General features: G+C 43.5%; 1 protein-coding gene and 2 long non-coding RNA genes across 6 annotated transcripts in view; 2 read left to right on the top strand and 1 right to left on the bottom strand.

Moving 5' to 3' along the window:
* The window catches only part of LOC135914918 (uncharacterized), a 76,937-nt gene that overhangs the window by 43,429 nt on the left and 16,321 nt on the right, over positions 1 to 17,187 (bottom strand). The gene's annotated exons all lie outside the window — the stretch shown is intronic.
* LOC135914872 (uncharacterized) lies at positions 2,669 to 5,639 on the top strand. Its single transcript, XR_010568447.2, has 3 exons — positions 2,669 to 3,479; positions 4,317 to 4,455; positions 5,445 to 5,639. It is a non-coding gene; the product is annotated as an uncharacterized lncRNA (long non-coding RNA).
* On the top strand, positions 7,724 to 12,580 carry LOC139055501 (uncharacterized). Of its 2 annotated transcripts, none has more exons than XR_011511812.1 (3): positions 7,724 to 7,965; positions 9,919 to 10,046; positions 12,090 to 12,580. It is a non-coding gene; the product is annotated as an uncharacterized lncRNA (long non-coding RNA). The 2 variants fall into 2 exon arrangements; XR_011511811.1 differs by lacking the exon at positions 7,724 to 7,965 and adding an exon at positions 7,976 to 8,965 and having other exon boundaries at positions 12,090 to 12,575.

The following is a 17,187-nucleotide window of genomic DNA, read 5'->3' as shown; positions in this document are numbered from 1 at the left end:
TAGCAATTATCTTTTCTGAAAAATACTTTATTCTTTTAAATAACTGAATTGCGTGTCGTGTAAAAAGCTGTACAAGGATCTAATTGATAAAATTCTTCCTGTTCCTGTATATAGAGCTATGTACTGTACGGGCCCGGGCAAACATGTTTTAAACCATGTGAAAGAAAGAAGATGGCGCCTGGTGTAGCGCCGAAAGGGAATGCAAAAAATTTATTTTTATTGTGCGACGCAGTGGTACACTTCCGGTTAAAACGTGGATGCAAGAAATCGGTTCTTCCATAGCTTGCGGGAGCCTTTTTTATTTTTTGCAGGAAGCTGGAGACTACTGAACATGTTTTTCTTACTTAATGGGAGGGGTTTTCTTCGGGTACGTCCTTCAACGGACTTTAAGGGACTTTCTTTGGAAGCTCATGCCGAAATTTTTCCCAGTTTGAAATGAAGCTGGTCTATCGTTAGATCTATCTATGCTACTAGGCCAACAAAATATAGGGTGGTCTAGAATGGTATTACGCAATGATGATATTGATGCATGCCCGGCTCGAGAGTTCTATTCGAATTCATATGTTTATTCGTTCAAGCATGAAGGGTTGCACAAAATCTACGAGAATGGCTCGATCGAGTAGAAGGCATTCTTGAGATGAAAAACTTCAAAACATCTGTAAGGAGCTCAAGCTCGGCTATAGTTTGTCCTTGCTGCTGTACTTATTTTTCACAGTAACAATGTGTTTACATAGAGAATAAAGAAAAAGAAAAGAATGTAATTGTGGCCATATAACTAGAGCATCGGGCTGCTGTGTTGAGGGATCGAGGTTCAATGCTAGTATCGGGCATGTAATTCAGTTTTTTATCAGCTATTCGGCAGGACACCAAGAGCGCCCAGCAGCTCCAAGTAGCCACAATAGGAAAAAATCGAGACGGTTGACAAAGAAAGCTTCTTTTAAAACGGTCCTAGCTGCTTTGCAAATGCTTTAATAGCCTGCTCACGACGATATTACCCCCGTGTTGCCCCCATCGACACAACACATGTGTTGAAGGCAGTAGCAATTCCGACTATGCTCGTTGTTGCTCCATGCCCGACATGAAGCTCACTTTCTTCGGCAGATATGCGCGAGCAACCACGATGGTTTCGTCTTGGTCTTGTTTGGCGATTTAGCCGATCAGTTCATAGAGTACTCATCGACATGTAGCAGCAAGGACTACTCACAAGACATGTGCCCAAATGATTAAACACGTGCAGATATCGCAAACAAGAACCAGCTATACCTAGGCTCGACAGCCACCGCATGCTCGGTCTTGACGACAAGATCGCATTTCCGACATCAGACAGACTATATGACCACTTGTGACTGACTGAACAATGGACGCTTGTGCCTGTGTGTTTGTGCGAGCCTATTGTCAATTTTCTTCTTTCCTGCTACTCATCTTTTTGTTTCCTCTCCTCATTACCCCAGGGAGATGGGGCCAATTGACCGAGCTCAAGCTAGTTAAAGGGACACTAAATAGAAGCACTAAATCAGTCTACACTGTTAAAGTACTCTTCAAAAACTCTGTTTTCATTATATTGCGGTGCTATCGTAATCGTTTGGAGAGATATCAAGATCAAAGTTTCATTTTTTTTATTTCCCGCTGAAATTCCATTGCCTGTTTCAATTTCAATGTGCTGTTTCCTGTTTGGGCCTGTGTGGTTGACTAAACATTCTTGAAACTTGATAAGTGCACCTTTATCCTCTTAATAGTACAAAGTTGTCTATCTTTATGGAAGAAAAATGAACTAGGCCGACGCAGAACCCGTCGAAGTTTATGATACGTCACGAAAAATTTGTTTACGAAATTCAAACGGTCGTCAGCCATCAGTGTCGCCATTTTAGTGATTTCGTCACTAGATTTGGTGACTTTGTTGTCTGTTTATCAACATATGTTTAAGTTCAGCAACAAGCGGCCTTCTTTACTGACGTGACAGAACAATTGGCGTCGTTTTGGCGACTTCAAAATTAGGAAACAGAGCGGCAACATATGAGCGGCCCAAATTGACCCTATGAAGCGTAGGCTCCGCGACCATAATGAAGCAATGACTACCTACACAGGATTCACAGTGGGCTCACAAAAGACATGTCCTTTTTTATTCTTTACGAAACCAATTTAAAATGGTCTTATCAATCTCGGTTCTACACTTTCACTGAATACGTTTGACTGAAAGACATGTACAAATATATTGTGAGATTGAGAACGCAGCTGGAAAATAATAGAACAGACTTACTATAAAAGGCGTATACAAAGGGTGTGGCTGGGCTCGTTCACGTGAGACTGAACACACATTTCTGATCGCATGAGTTTTGAACAGATGAGTACTACGAAGAGCCTTCAGCTATACCAAGAGGCACAAGCGTCGTATGATGGACTGCCTAAAACTCAAGTAACTGTCGTGGCCGTGTTAACATGCGACCTTGTGCGTCTTGCATAATTTGTTTATCGTTTCAGGAGCGCCGAAAACTAGAAAATTTTCAGGGAGAATTTGCAGCTTCGAGTGTTACAAGTGCCTCTGCCTGCTACAGAAATCAGATTGCTCGCGTTGTTGCGAATCGTGCTGCATTTGGAACATCAGATTCTGAGGGCAAACGCAGAAATTCAGGGGCCGTATTCTGTAGCGGTTCCTTTGGGAACCGGTTCCTTTCGGCTGTTGCCATTGGTCGGCGCTTCGATGTCGTCATCCCTGGTGGGCGGGACGACAAATTTTGATGACGTCACACAGGTTGCCAATCTTCTGGAAAGGAACCGGTTCCCTGCTAGGAGCGGAACCGCGGAGAAGTGGTTCGTTTGAGAGTCGCGCGCGGAGGCGAGCATGATGTCGAGGGTTGCTAGGGCAACCGCGGCTGCCGGCTAATCTCGCGCCAGCTGACGAGCCGGCACCTAGACGAGACGAGACAGAGACGGCAATGGCGGCTCCCTTGGTTGTGCTGCTGGCGAGTGCCGAAAGACAACGACGCGACGAGAGGCAACGACGCGACGCGTTCGGCATGGCCGAAGAAGAGTTTCGAAGGCATTTTAGTCTCTCCAAAGACATAGTGCGACGTCTTTGCGATGAGCTGGAAGGACATCTCGGACCTCAAAGATTGCGTGGTGTCGACACTACGATGAAAGTGCTGTGCGCGCTGCGGTTTTTTGCCACCGGGAGCTTTCAACAGTGCGTCGGGAATGAAGAAGCGATTGCACTGTCGTAGCCTTCGGTCAGCCGGATCATTACAGCTGTCGCCAAGGCCATTACGGTTGCGGGCAAGGAAAAAGGATGGGTTAGATTCCCATCCACGGCGCAACAGAAAGCCGCCGTCAAGGAAGGCTTTCTTAGCCGTGGAAAAATTCCAGGAGTTCTAGGATGTGTGGACGGGAGTCTGATAGCCATCGTTCGCCCTAAGAAGCTCGGCCCCGGCGAAACGGAATCGTACTGGAGCCGTAAAGGGTATTACACCCTCAACTGCATGGTCGTGAGTATTGTTCATTGACAAATATTTTCGATATGTGTTTGCGCGAGTGCACGTTGTAAAAAACTTCGTTTCGTTATTTTTCATCAATTGCCGGCAATACTTGCGTTCCTATTAGAGAAAGTAGCGTTTGTGTTGTATGTGTAATGACGACTTTGATCTTTGCATAGAACACGGCCGCACTTTTTCAGTGCTCTCCAATCACAGTTGAATAGCCTTTTCGATGCTACAATGTAAACACATTACGCGCGACTTAAACCGGAATAGACGCCGTAGCAGTGAAGGGAGTCCGTCTGCGAGCGATCCTAACAGAAGACGAGCCCTTGTGATTCTTATTCGACGTAAAACTAAAGCATTGTGGCCAACAGACTGTAAACGCGAAAAGGAGCATCCCATCAATGAAAATGGTGTGAGGGAGAATGAGAATGTGTGGACACCCATTTGCTCTAGCTGTCAATACGGCACATGCTGTTTCCGCGTTCTTTCGCTTGTAATAGGCACTTTGTCTGAAAAAAAAAAAACATAGGTTCACTCTTTAGCAGAATCTTATACAATATGGACGGAAGAAACCAAAAGAATTATTTTGCGCATTGTGTTGTTACCGCACGCCATACATGAGCATGTGAACACATGCCAACATTGCATTTGTAGGTTAAGATGACACTGTTATCATGCTGATCATTAGTTCAACTGCCTAGTGCGTATATTGATATCTCCTTTTCTGTAATTGTGTTCACTGACTGAACAGTAACTGTTTGGCAAGTAGTGTTGTAAGCAAAAGGTTGTGCCACATATTTGTTGCAGTGGCACTGACACCTTCTCTTTGCTTTCCCTTATGAGGTGTGCGACGCGAAGCTGAATATCCTGGAAATTGACCCACGGTTTCCGGGATCGTGCCACGATTCATTCGTCTGGAGGCATTCTACATTTCGCCGCCGCCTCACTCGTGGCCTGTTACTTCATGGAGAAGTCTTGCTTGGTAAGTGCACCTGAAGTAGCAGTGCTTCTCCCACATGTAAAACATACACAGTCAAATAGTTTTGCATCCTAGCAAACTTTAAGAAAGCGTGATTTGCTAGAAATGTGTTGTGAATGCAGCGGTACCTAATGAACCTGCAGCGACTATCGAGAGAAACAAGTCTCTCTTAAAAGGCAGATATTTGTACCAGCATGTATACAACAGCTGACATGTTATGCTGTTTATTTATTAATTTCAATACGCTGAATGCCAAGTGGAGCGCTACAGGCAGGGGTGGAATTCTACAGAACACGTCGAAATGGCAGTTTACAAGTATGGTGGAAAAGGGTTGGTGACAATGGACTCGGGGACCTGGTCCCTGTCCTTGGAACAAAGGAATAAGCGTGCGTGAAACTTTCGGCATCGACGTTAGTGATCGGTGTAGTATATATTGTAGAATGGTGCAAGTTGCGCTATTTTGCTTTGTGTCGCAATGTGTGTGATTTTTTTAGTTGCAGCGACATGTGGTGCTGGAGTGATTAGAAAGGATCAAACGGGTAGCTCGATTTTGGGTACCTTCATGAGAAGAGGTACGAAAGGTAGAGCAAGGATCCCAGATACTGGCAGCATATTCGAGAGTAGACCTTAGAAGTGTTTCATAAAATAAGACTTCTGAAGAGAGAAGAGCTAATAAGTTTTAGTGGAAGATGTACATTTAGAGAGGGGCAAATGGGATGAACGGAGCAGAAAACCACGAGTATGAAATAAATATTACATGTCCAACTTAACCTGAGATAGAGATTTGCAGCCAAGACAACAGGTGAAATAGGGCTTTTCTTTAAAATGAGTTGAACTTTCTTTACAACTTTCCGGGAAGGTCAATGTTTGATAGATATTGCAACAATAAATCCAAGACCCGCTCCTGTTGTAAAAGGGCCCTGGCGTAGACTGTGTTCTTGCATTGCGCCTTAATGTATCCATTTCGTTCACTAACATGCAACACTTTACAGGGGACTCTGGGTACCGGCTAGCGCCATGGATCATGACTCCTGTGCCTGGTCACCCAAATCGCCTCACGGCAGAGGGGCGCTATAATGAGGCACACGCATCAATGCGAAATGCCGTTGAGCGGTACATAGGAGTCGTCAAGAGCCGCTTCCGATGCCTGCAGATGTATCGGGTGCTCCACTACTCGCCTCAGAAAGCAGCCACACACTAAACATTTTTACGCCCTTATGGGTGTGAATAGGGGTGCTTTCGGCATTTACACCCATGCCCACACCCTTCTAGCACCCTTTTCGGCCAAAGCACCCTATCACAAGGGTGGATACCACACATAAGGTGTGACTTTGCTCAAAGAAGGGTGTTAAATCGACGCCTGAAGGGTGTTGAACGTATTGATGCATAAATCTGAGTAACGTGTACACGTCCACGCATTAAGCAATGTGTGTATGTATTGCATTTTTAATGCGAAAGCGTTTCATGGCCTTTCAGGTAGGAAAGGTGGCGTTCTCCGCAACAACAATCCATACGGGACCCTGCTCATGCCAATCTTGTCATTTCCCTTGAAAGCATTCAGAACCGCGCCGCCCGCTTTATTCTCTCAAATTATTCACTTCATTCAAGCGTCACGTCCATGAAAAGAACACTAGGTGAACCTGATCTTTGGTTACGTCGCAAATACTTTCGTCTCTGTCTTTTTCATAGAATATGCTAATTTAACCCTTCTCGTAAAGAAAATCTTTTCACCACACCAAGTTCTCGTCTCGCATCGACCATCAAAACAAAATTGATGTGCCATTCTTCCTTTTTGCCAAGAACAGCCACTGAACGCAACCGCCTCCACAGTCTCAATTTGTGACACCACTAATTCAAGTTCGCCGTTCAAATTATCGTATGGTTTGATTTTCTATTTTTGCGCTGCATTGCAATTATTGCATATTTTCACCACTTCTTTCTGTTGTGCCTACTAGGCCTTGAATGTATATAATAAATAAATAAAATGTGAAGTCATCACCGTCTTTTATGACGTCAGTAGTGATACAGAAGGTAGTAAATACAACAACGTTAAGTATGAGCAATTATGGGTAAATAATGTGAATAAGGGTGGAATAAATTGCATTAAGGTTCGTACAAACTATAGCACGGTGGATTACGGGAGATTAAGGTAGAATTGTGAAGAACACGTGACAATGTATGAACTAACGTATCATGGTCACGTGACAATTGCAAGTGTAGATGCGTGAAGCGATTAAGTTTTCCCATTCCTAAGTGACTGTCGATATTTCTTCAAGGATTGTGATGTTACTGGCATGACGGCCACTCCAAAAATGTATCATCCAGAAAAACAACGCCCTTTCACTTACAATTCCATTATCATTATTTTTCGTGCTCACAGGAATATTAACATGCAATTAAACACTTCTAGAAAAACTGCAGTAGCAGAGCGAAAACACGAGAGCAACTTGCGCAATTCTGCACTAATATTTCGGTGCCCTTAATAGCCCAACAAAAAGTGGTGAAATGGAAGAAGCTGTTTGGATACATTGCTGAACAAACAGGGACGTGCTGTTGGACGAGCCTCTGCTGTACAATGGCATCAACGTACAATTTGCATGGTGAATCCATAAAGAAGACTTATAGAGGCGAGATCACGTTGGAAGTTCTCAAACCCGAATTTCCACGTACCTTGCCTAATTCATTCAGAGGTTTACTAAGCTACTGATCTGCTTTCTAAGTGCACCCTCAAATACAGCTTGTAAGGCTGAGCCTATATATTAAGGGCTGGTGTCGTCAACGCTGTAATTTCTTATCCAGAGCATACGCACTTGCAAACGCAGTCTTCAGTCTCCTCATGAATGTTTACGCGTCGCTGTCACACGACCAAGATGTGAGCGTCTTTATCGAGCCATGATATCGCTGAAACTACGCTGTGACCTCGCAAAGTTGCTTCGTTCGGACGCAGCGAATAATCTAATTGCACCAGCAGAAGAGCGCCGATCGTCTCGCTCACGGTCCCGATTTGTGTACTGTACCCTCAGTGATGCAGCACAGACTGCGCCCCCCACCCCAAAATAAAATGCCCGGCACAAAACGTAGTAGCAACTACCCGCCTCACCGCTCTAGTTAGAGACCACAACGAAGCAGCAGCAAACAGGCGGCCATGCGAGCAAGCAAACCTGTCAGAATAAACGTTCAATTTGCGCGGCCACCCCATGCCCAATGAAAAGTGACCGGAAGTGACGGCCGACGCTGTACCATCACTTCGGCGCGCAGCAGGACGGGAAGGCGGAAGCTGCGCCATCATGCTCGTTTTCGCGTGCGTTCGCGTCGCGCGCTGTGCGAAGTAATTTTAAACGTGTGATTAGTTTTGCGCGCGGGGTAGAAAAAGATGTGGCCCATGCTTTGTGTATTACTCGTGCCGCACTTCAAAGCAAAGCGTTCGTACGCACTGGAAGATGGATCCACGAAGGCTGAAACGAGAAGTTGCAACGTGCCGGTCGATAGTACTGGCATGATGGAAACTTTCAGGCAAGTGCCCGTTTATTTGGTATTTGTTTTGTTCGCTTTAGAATTATCTCACTGTGATCTCGTAGCATAATTCATAATTCGCTAATGTAAGAGCAAGAGCAGCTGCACTCCTACTAGGGCAAGTTAACTACCTCGATCCCGTCCCGTGTGACTAATGTTTGTCAAATTTACATCGGGCGTGGTGCGCCTGCATAGTTACGCTTTGTTTCTCAGCGCTTGAATGTTCATTGATGTGATTCTCTTGTGCGTTCAGCGCGGCTGCTTGTAATGCGGTCGTTCGCGCTTCAGTTAAATGTGGTCGACCACTTTTGCGTCGCGTAGAAAAGGACTGGCTTAGCCACCTTTCGAAGGAACCGGCGCGGTATTGGTTCTCCCTGATGCGGTCGCGTGCTGCTGTTGCTGCTTGCCGGACGCCTTCAGCATTTTATCGGCTCGCTTTGTCTGTGCGTGTGCGCGTGCTCGCGCTCGGCTTGATTTGTGTGTGCGCTCAGCTCAGCTCGCTTTGTGTGTGCGTGCGTGCGTGCGTGTGTGCGCTCAGCTCAGCTCGCTTTGTGTGTGTGTGTGTGTGTGTGTGTGTGTTTGTGTGTGTGCGCGCGCGCGTGCGTTCAGTACATGCCGGTTTGTATGGGCCGGCGTGTTTGCGCGTGTCTAGTGCGTACGTGTTTTGTGAGTGTGTTGTCTGTGGGTCGATGTGTGTGCGTGCACGTGTTAGCGTGTCTGCCTGCATGCATGTATGTGTGCTTGTTTGTGTTCATCAATGTGCGCGTGCGCGCTTTTGTGTCTGCGCTTTGAGAGTGCGTATACTTGTGTGTGCGTGTGGATGCGTTTTGTGTGCGTGCGTATGTATTGCATGAGGCCGGTAGAGTTTTACTCGCAATAAAACTCTTCCGATTTGGTGCAGCGAGTGTTCCCGCCTGAAAGCCGAGTTTGGTTTCAAGCCACCCTGGACAACTGCTGTATGAGGCGCCGTTTCTCGGGAGGACCAGTGGGAAGGCGCCAAGTATACGCTTCGTCCTTTTTCCTCCCATGCCCTAATGAATCGATATCCTTGTTTTTTATTGTGAAAGGAACGTTACATCCAGAGCATAAATAAATGATTAGGAAATCTGGTAGTGTGTTTCGCCATTACAATAATTCCGATCTTAAAGACGTGGATTTCCCATTAGCCCACATTTCTTTTGATGCAGACAACCGCTGAAATTGTTAGCGGCAGGTTATTCGAGACGTTCTACGTATATAGCAATTGTCTTCAGGAGCTTTAATGAATATTGAAAATTTGAAGTGTTGTGCTTTAGAGGTATCATATATAAGCTTTAGGTCTCCGGGTAATTTGCATGCCCTTCAAGAGCTGTCGCCTATAGCCCTATTGAAATTCGTAACTACAGTTTGGAGCACTGGGGAAGCTAGAAGGCTTGCCCTGGCTCTCGAGAAAGTGTTTAAGCTGGAGGTGTAGGTTGAGGAGTTTGGGGTTGGTAACACAAAGGATTTTTTATGCCTTAGCAGTAGGAGTGACACAGGATAAAAAAAATGTATGTGTGTCAAGCACAGGAAGCTGCTCATGTGGTAGAAGCATGTGTGCGTGTGTGTGTGCGCCCATGCATGCGTGCGTGTGTGTGAATTCTCTCCTCAAAAGGGAGTATGTGTGTGAGCTATTTCATTGCTGGTTTGTTTGCCAAGAATTGGAAGAAAACACAATAATCAATTTAACTTGAAATAATAAACTTCAAAGCATACTGGCGTACTGGCGACAGCAGCATACAAGCATGCAGCTGTGTGACAATCTTAATGCATGACTGCAACATCTGGAAGGAGGCTTGCTTCTTCAGTAAGCAGCACAAAGTCCATATTCTTGGCTTTTCTCGTGCAAACCAAAACGAGGCTCATTGCCAATGATCTTGTCTTTTGCTCTAATAGCATTTGTTTATCTTGTACTTAGAGCGTTGTTTCTCGCAGGTCATGCAGATGGTAGCAGCGATTTCACAATGCCCAGCCTTGGCGCCCCCCATCAAGAGCAAGCCACTTGCTTTCGCCTTCAGACAGATGGTTAACGTCTTCTTGAAAGCGGTTGAGAAGACAACATTGTAAGTAGATATAGTTGTGTAGTGTAATATAATAAGTCAAGTTATAATTTAAAACTCGGGCTCCTTGGCCGCCTAAGCTTGATATGATGTGCAGTTGTCGGTGGTTGTAAATATTGCCGATGGTACAGTGCATACTGCAGGTATGACTGCTGATCCAAAGTATACATTTGCATTTTCTTGATGGTCTTTCATAATGAGGATTTTCTTTGTGCAAGAATATTCACAGAATGCCGGGGCATTGTAGCATCATATTCTTTATTGTGCATTAACTGCTAATTTCGTATGACCTTCCTGCTACCAATTTATTTGCAGGAAAGGAATATTTGTTTACTCTCTGCAATGAGCTTGTTATTTGCTCATTGCATTACACTCTTCTACCTTTAATTTATTCCCATACAATTATCAAAACCTTAAAATTCCAGCTGTTTTTATTTTGAATACAATATCAAAATCAAAATGCACCGGATTGCAATCTAGACTGCACGGGATTTGAAGAAATTACAAGAAACCAGGACCTCTCGGGAGCGTTAAAAAAACGTTTCCTCAGGTAATGTGCCTAATTATACTGAGCTAGCTGCTCACGAAAATTGCAAGCATATTTCATTTCACATAGTTTTGCAGGATATAGCAGGCCTATCATAGTCTCTGAGCACAACCTTACCTCATTTGCATCATGAAAATGTCTCATGCTTAATTTGGGACAAGTTTTGAAAAATGAATGTATCATAATTTTGAAACTACACAAAGTATTGGTTGAGGCTAGACAGTTTTCAAACAACTTGACCATGTTGAACTTAGCCATTACAGACGGAAAAAAAACATGCACAGGAGCACTCATTCAATGAAATGTGATGCTTGTGGTTATTTTTCACATGCAAAATGTACTTTTAAGCGAGAGAGGGCAGGTAGCCAATTTACAACCATTGTGACTCATGCGGATAGTAGCAACACAGGATGAGAAATGGTTGTCTCTGAGGTTCATTGAATATGTGAAAACTCATATACAGTACCCTCCCCCCTATGAGGGGTAACCGTGCAATATGTTTTGGGCAAGAAAGACGATTGTTCTAGGAGACAAGAAATTTCAGGCTCTAGTTGAGAGGCTACAGAAAGAAGGACCATGTAAATAGTCACAGATTAACATAAGCTGCATCGGAGTGGCATCACAGTTTAGAGCATGAAGTGGGAGCATGAGGAAGGATCATAAGCTTAAATAAGGGAATACTACTTGTCAGTGCATTGCCAAGCTGACCCATTGAAAGAAGGGGGCGTGCTCTAAGAAAAATAGTTGACAACACATGCTAAGTTTTCGAGGAAAGTATGCCAAAATGCCCATTCTTACTAAATTAGTAAATAAGAAATACACGATAAATTTTAGGATTCAGAAAGTGTCTAATAAACCGCATTGGAGAGTTGGATATTGTTGGGCTGGATGCATGTATTGCAGGGCAAATGAGAATGCCAGTGGGGATTCCCTCATTTTCATTTTGTGTGCACTCTCTGTAAAACAGTTCTCTTTGTCTCCTAGTGTAATAATGTTGTGTAAAAACAGTCATTTTTAATGCCTTGTGCATTTCACTCTTAATGTGCAATATCCCGTAAGCTTCTCACCTGCAGTACTTATAAAGTGTACTGCAGATATATTGCAGATTTCATAATGTCAATTTTGTATTAAGGTAACATACACACTCTTGGACAAATGTCTGTTGTTGAGAGATGTCATTGGTAGTCTTTAAACTTTATTCACTCTTATTTTCTATGGTGAAAAGGCTACTGTGAATTTATGTTTTTGCTGCTGTATGTGCCTTGTGTTCACAATGACACAGTGGTTTAGCATTCACAGTAACATGCAATTCCTTAATTTGCAAAATAGAAACTTCTCCTACCTTTCACTTGTCTTGCCCAGTTGCCTGAGCGGTGCATTCTGCTCAGTCACATTTTGTTACTTTGAGGAGCTTGTGGCTTTATCAAATTTTCCGCAAAGTACATGTGTAATTGCACGGACTGAATTCTCATGATTCTCTTCTTATTTTGCTAATGCAGGCTGCAAGATTCCAGCAATGCCATGCGCTGCATTTATTGGTCAAGATGCTCAGAGAATGGAGTCCCTGCACCTCGTGGTTAACCGTGAACATTTCTTTTTCTTTTGGAAAGCTAAAGGCCATTTGCTGCATCACCTGCATTTTTGCAGCTCAGATGTGTACTATATTTTTCTAATTTTGAATCAATATTGGCTATTCAGTATAAAAAATGACGTACAGTGTGAAGGACAAGGACTGCGAGAGACACACTCCACTGACTTTCAACAATATTTTATTGCGTTGCCACATCGTATGTGTATACACAGAGGGGTCATGCGCAGAAAATGAAAGCCAGACACAAGGGGTGTTCTAACAGCAAGTCATTGTAAAAAGAACATGGTCACTTGAAAAAAAAAAAACATCACAATTTCTATCTGTTTAGATACAAAATTTCACTAGGGGTCAGCGTGATAGAGGGGGCACTAACGCACACACTACCCAGTTTTCTGGTGAAATCAGCTTCAATAATTTACCGGGTGAGCTGTGTCTCGCTAAAACTTCGGTATCTTAAAGAGGGGCATGCAGCCGCAGTCCCGGCAATGAATGCCCAACTGGCCTTGAACAGTGTTATGGACGTTGTTATAGTGCTCTCTTAAACGATCATTTAGGCGCATGCCTATCTGTCCAATATATTTATTGCCTCAAAATGGGAATTTGGGAAACCACATTCATTGCACACATCGCAAAACGTTTTCTGTGCTCAGCAGAGCAACAACTCTGACGTGATTTAGGCGCGTTTACACACTTACAGAGCCTTGCCAGCTTTTCCGGGGCTGAGAAAAGGACTGTGATTTCTGCAGGTCCCCTAATCTTTTTTAGCCTATGGGAGACATCATGAACATACGGTAGCACTGCAAACCTGTGTCTTTCAACCGGCGGGTTCCTTGACCGAGCGTGCTCATCATGTTTTGTGCACTTCAGAAGCTGTTCCGCTATGGCTGAAATTAAGGCCAAAGGGTAGCCAACCCAAGAAAGGCAATCAGCCTGTGCAGCAACGCTATGTTGCATCTCTTGTGAGCAAGATTTATTGAGGCTGTTAAGGAGGCAAAGCTTCACAATATCTCATTTGACTTTGTTGGACAGACAGGCAGGCGCCTAAACAATCATTTAGGAGAGCACGATAACAACGTCCATAACACTGTTCAAGGCCACTTCGGCATCCATTGCTGGGACTGCGGCTGCATGCCCCTCTTTGAAGGTACGGAAGCTTTAGTGAGACAGGTCATCCAGGAAACTATAGAAGCAGATTTCACTAGAAAACTGGTTAGTGTGTGCGTTAGTGACCCCTCTATCGTGCTGACCCCTAGTGAAGTCTTGTATCTCAACAGATAGAAATTCAAATGTTTATTTTTTTCAAAGGACGATGTTCTTAGTACAGTCACTTGCTGTTAGACACCCCTTGTGACTCATATTCTGCGCATGCCCGCTTTTGTGCAAATATACTCGATGTGGCAACGTAATTAAATATTGTTTGAAGTCAGCGCAGTCTGTCATCTCTCGCAGTTCTTGTCATTCAAGCTGTACGTAATTTTATCTCATTAATTGCAAACTATCCCAAGGAACTACCCTTGTTCAGTATAATTATAATGTTTGATATGACCATTTGCTGGCAAATGTTAACAGTGTGATATTTAACTTGAACTTTTGCATGACTGCCTATGCCTGTGTTCTTTTAGTAACCAGAGTATGGCTAATTTATTAAACCATATTTGCTGATTTGCATGCTCACATGCTATAGCATGCCTTAATCTTGAATTACTGCATGTAAGTGCAAATAATTTAGAAATTTACTATGTATTTTAAAACACTGTCCACATTTTGTGCTCAGCAAAATCGTTTAATCAACAGTGGTTTGTTTTTATCAGGCCTCCTGCTGCACTTTGCACCCAGGCACTAGTAGATGTGGAATATGCACTCTTTTGATTTATAGTAAGCAAAGAACCTATTTTCAAACTACATATTGTATATGTACCAGTGCCTTAGAGTTACAAAACAAAAATTTATAGAAACTGGTATTGTAGTTAGAAAAACCGCTACACAGCACCTTTAGCCCAGAGAACTCTCATTTCACAAAAGAGGACAAACTATGTAGGCGCTAAAAAATTCTACGTATTTTTTGTGCTCAAGTAATCTTGTTGGAAATAGAAAATTAGCAATAAGGCTCCTGGCATAAACCTCACTTAAAGCATGTCTATGCTTGGAAAGTATTCTTTCAGTCTGAAAAATGTTGGCCAGTTATGCTTTACATCGACTTTCCAAACTTTTCATAATGCTTTGCGATTACATTAGTGTACAAAATAACAGGTGTCTTTCTTGTGCGTTTGCTCTGCATTTCAATTGCTTCCCTAATTCACCTTTGCAATATGCCTTTTTTTAAGGCATCAAAACTTGAATTTTCGTTCACTGGAGCCTAATACTAAAAATTTATTCCTTTATGTGGCCCAAAACACTGCGAATCAACCCAGGCTTTTTCAGTGCCGCTATACATAGTTTCTTCTCTAATAACAGATTTGATCAATACATATATTTTAGGTACCTTTGTGGGGAATGTACATGTTCTTGTACTTACCGATGTGTTTGGTGATTGTGCATGATTATATTTCATGTGATTTATGTATATGTTGTACTCTGTATTGCAGCATGCAATAAATATATTTGCATTTTCTTGAAAATGCAGCATATATCTTACCAGTCTGTGTTGCATGTTATTTGGATATGGAAATCGTGATAACCTTGGTGTTGATATACATGCTCAAAAGTGTCCAAGTTTGCTAGGTTGTATTTGTGCAGCGAAGACAGGTTTTCCAATATACACCATGAATTACTAATATGTAATGTGATCCACACGTATAGGTGTTGTGTATGCCCATCGAAGCTTCAAGGCCGGCTGTTCGACAGTGCGTTTTGTAGCCGAACTTGAACCTTCTGGCACACGCAGTAGTTGCGCGTGGATCGCTGTACATAGTAGTAATTGAAGGTGTGTACTGCCGAATCTGCCTTCCATACACGCTAGAAATAAAAGGGTCTACACCCTTCCAACACCCACACAGATGGGTGTTAATTTGGATGAGCAGCCTTACACCCTAAATTTATTTTGCTGGACACCCTTCCTTTAGGGTGCTATAGTGGCACCCCAACTGTAGGGTGTAGACAACAGCACCCTTAGGGTGTTCGTCTGGCGACAAACTGATTTACACCCTTAAGGGTGTTAAAATGTTTAGTGTGCACTATTGTTGCAGCTTGTGCAGCGCTGCATAACCTCTGCCTTGCAGCAGGCGTGCCTCTGCCAGACGACCCAGATGATGACGGTGCACATGACGACAGCGCACAGCGGCCAGCCCAGGCACAAGTGCCGCTTCAAGTACAGGTGCCACCGCAGGCGCACCCTGTACAGCCTTCTCGAGCTTTGTTTCAATGAGGCCGTGCGGTGCGCGAATCCATAGTTGGTGTGTTTCGGCTGCCCAGAAATTTGCGCATTGCCTACCTGCAAAGTGTGCGCCGGCGCATTCGCTGGCAAATGAGGCGGAGACATGTGCTGGTGGAACATGTTTTATTTTTCTTTTCATGAAGTAAATAGGCCGTGCACTTCAACATAACACATTGCGTGTGCTCACATGTGGCTAATCGTAGTATGCTGCATACTGCGGTAGTGAAAAGCACATGATTTGTCTATGTTGAGCATGACAGATACACATGCAGTGACAAATAGCCATGTGCCATTATGTTACTCCTTTGCTTTGTTCACTGTGCTTTTGAATATTGTCTTGCCAGGGAATTTTCTTTAAATAAAGGTTATTTCCAAGGTGAATGGCAACCAATCTTGCATAGTTGAATATTGCTTTGCGATGCCTATTTTACTGTGCAGTATGCATTGTTCCAAAGCTGAAGGTGTCTGTTCATGTGTGACACACAAGCACAGCACAAGTTGCACAGCAACTGAAATGTCGTTCAAAGCAATCTGTATAGCACATATTGAAACGTATAGCAACAAACGAGACATGCCAAGCACTTTTTGGAGCAGGATTTCTTAACATAGCAGACACTCATGCTTACTACTGCTTTGTTTAAACTCAAGAGTTGCTTCAACATTGCATTTCTTGCACGCATGATTTCACATAATGCTCGTAATTGCTGCTTAACAAGGTGCAACTACGCTATAACACAATATAAACAAAATCATGACAATGAAGCATTTCTTTATTTTATTCACTGGGTACCTGCTTCGCCATTCAGGCATTACAGCAGGGAGGGTACAACTCATATAAATGAACACTCAAAATTACATTCATAAAGCATGGAAGAAATCATCATTTGAACAAATACAGACAGTGTCAGGTGGTAGAGTATTTCAATCTCTTATAGTACGAACATAGAAAGAGTAGCGGAAAGCGTCGCTTTTAACCTTCTATTGCATGGCGTCCCACATTTGGCACATACCAGTTACCATTCTTTTTCGCTTGTGTGAGATTCCCAGTTGAGAATGTGATACCATCAGAGTAAATCTCATAGTTATGCGCACTTATTATGAGCAAGTGCTGCCATCTCTTGAGCGATACGCAAAGCAGAGGTGAAGTAGATTTTGGGATGCAACGTGAAACTTGGAGGGGGCAAACACGAGCAATTGTTTTTTTTTTCTCTGAAAATTTCGACCGCAGAAGCATAGAAAAATTATTTTGGCATATTTTTTGGTCTCGTCAATTCAAGGCAGTTACTAGTTTTCTCAATTTTGCCTGCAACTACAGCAGAGAAACCGAAATCGGTGTGTGCCATATTGGCACAGTATGAACTTGAAATACAAAATATGGTAACGTGCTGCCATCTGTTCAATAGCCCGAAGTTGCAGGTCACTCTATCACAAGATGGAATTTTGACGATCGGTACGGTAAGGGCGAATTGTCTACCAAACAGCCGCCTGAAAAGCGAAAAGGAACTGAAATGTAAAGGACGTGGTGCTTCAGAGGCACTCACAAACGCGATACATGACGTGGAGTTATCGTGTGTGCGTTGATACGATAACCGCGCAGTGACATTTCTGCCGAGCTTTGTTGGGAGAGATCCAG

Source organism: Dermacentor albipictus, chromosome 2 (assembly GCF_038994185.2).
Source record: "Dermacentor albipictus isolate Rhodes 1998 colony chromosome 2, USDA_Dalb.pri_finalv2, whole genome shotgun sequence".
In the NCBI taxonomy this organism is placed as follows: Eukaryota; Metazoa; Arthropoda; class Arachnida; order Ixodida; family Ixodidae; genus Dermacentor; species Dermacentor albipictus.
This window is presented reverse-complemented; position numbering and strand designations above follow the sequence as displayed.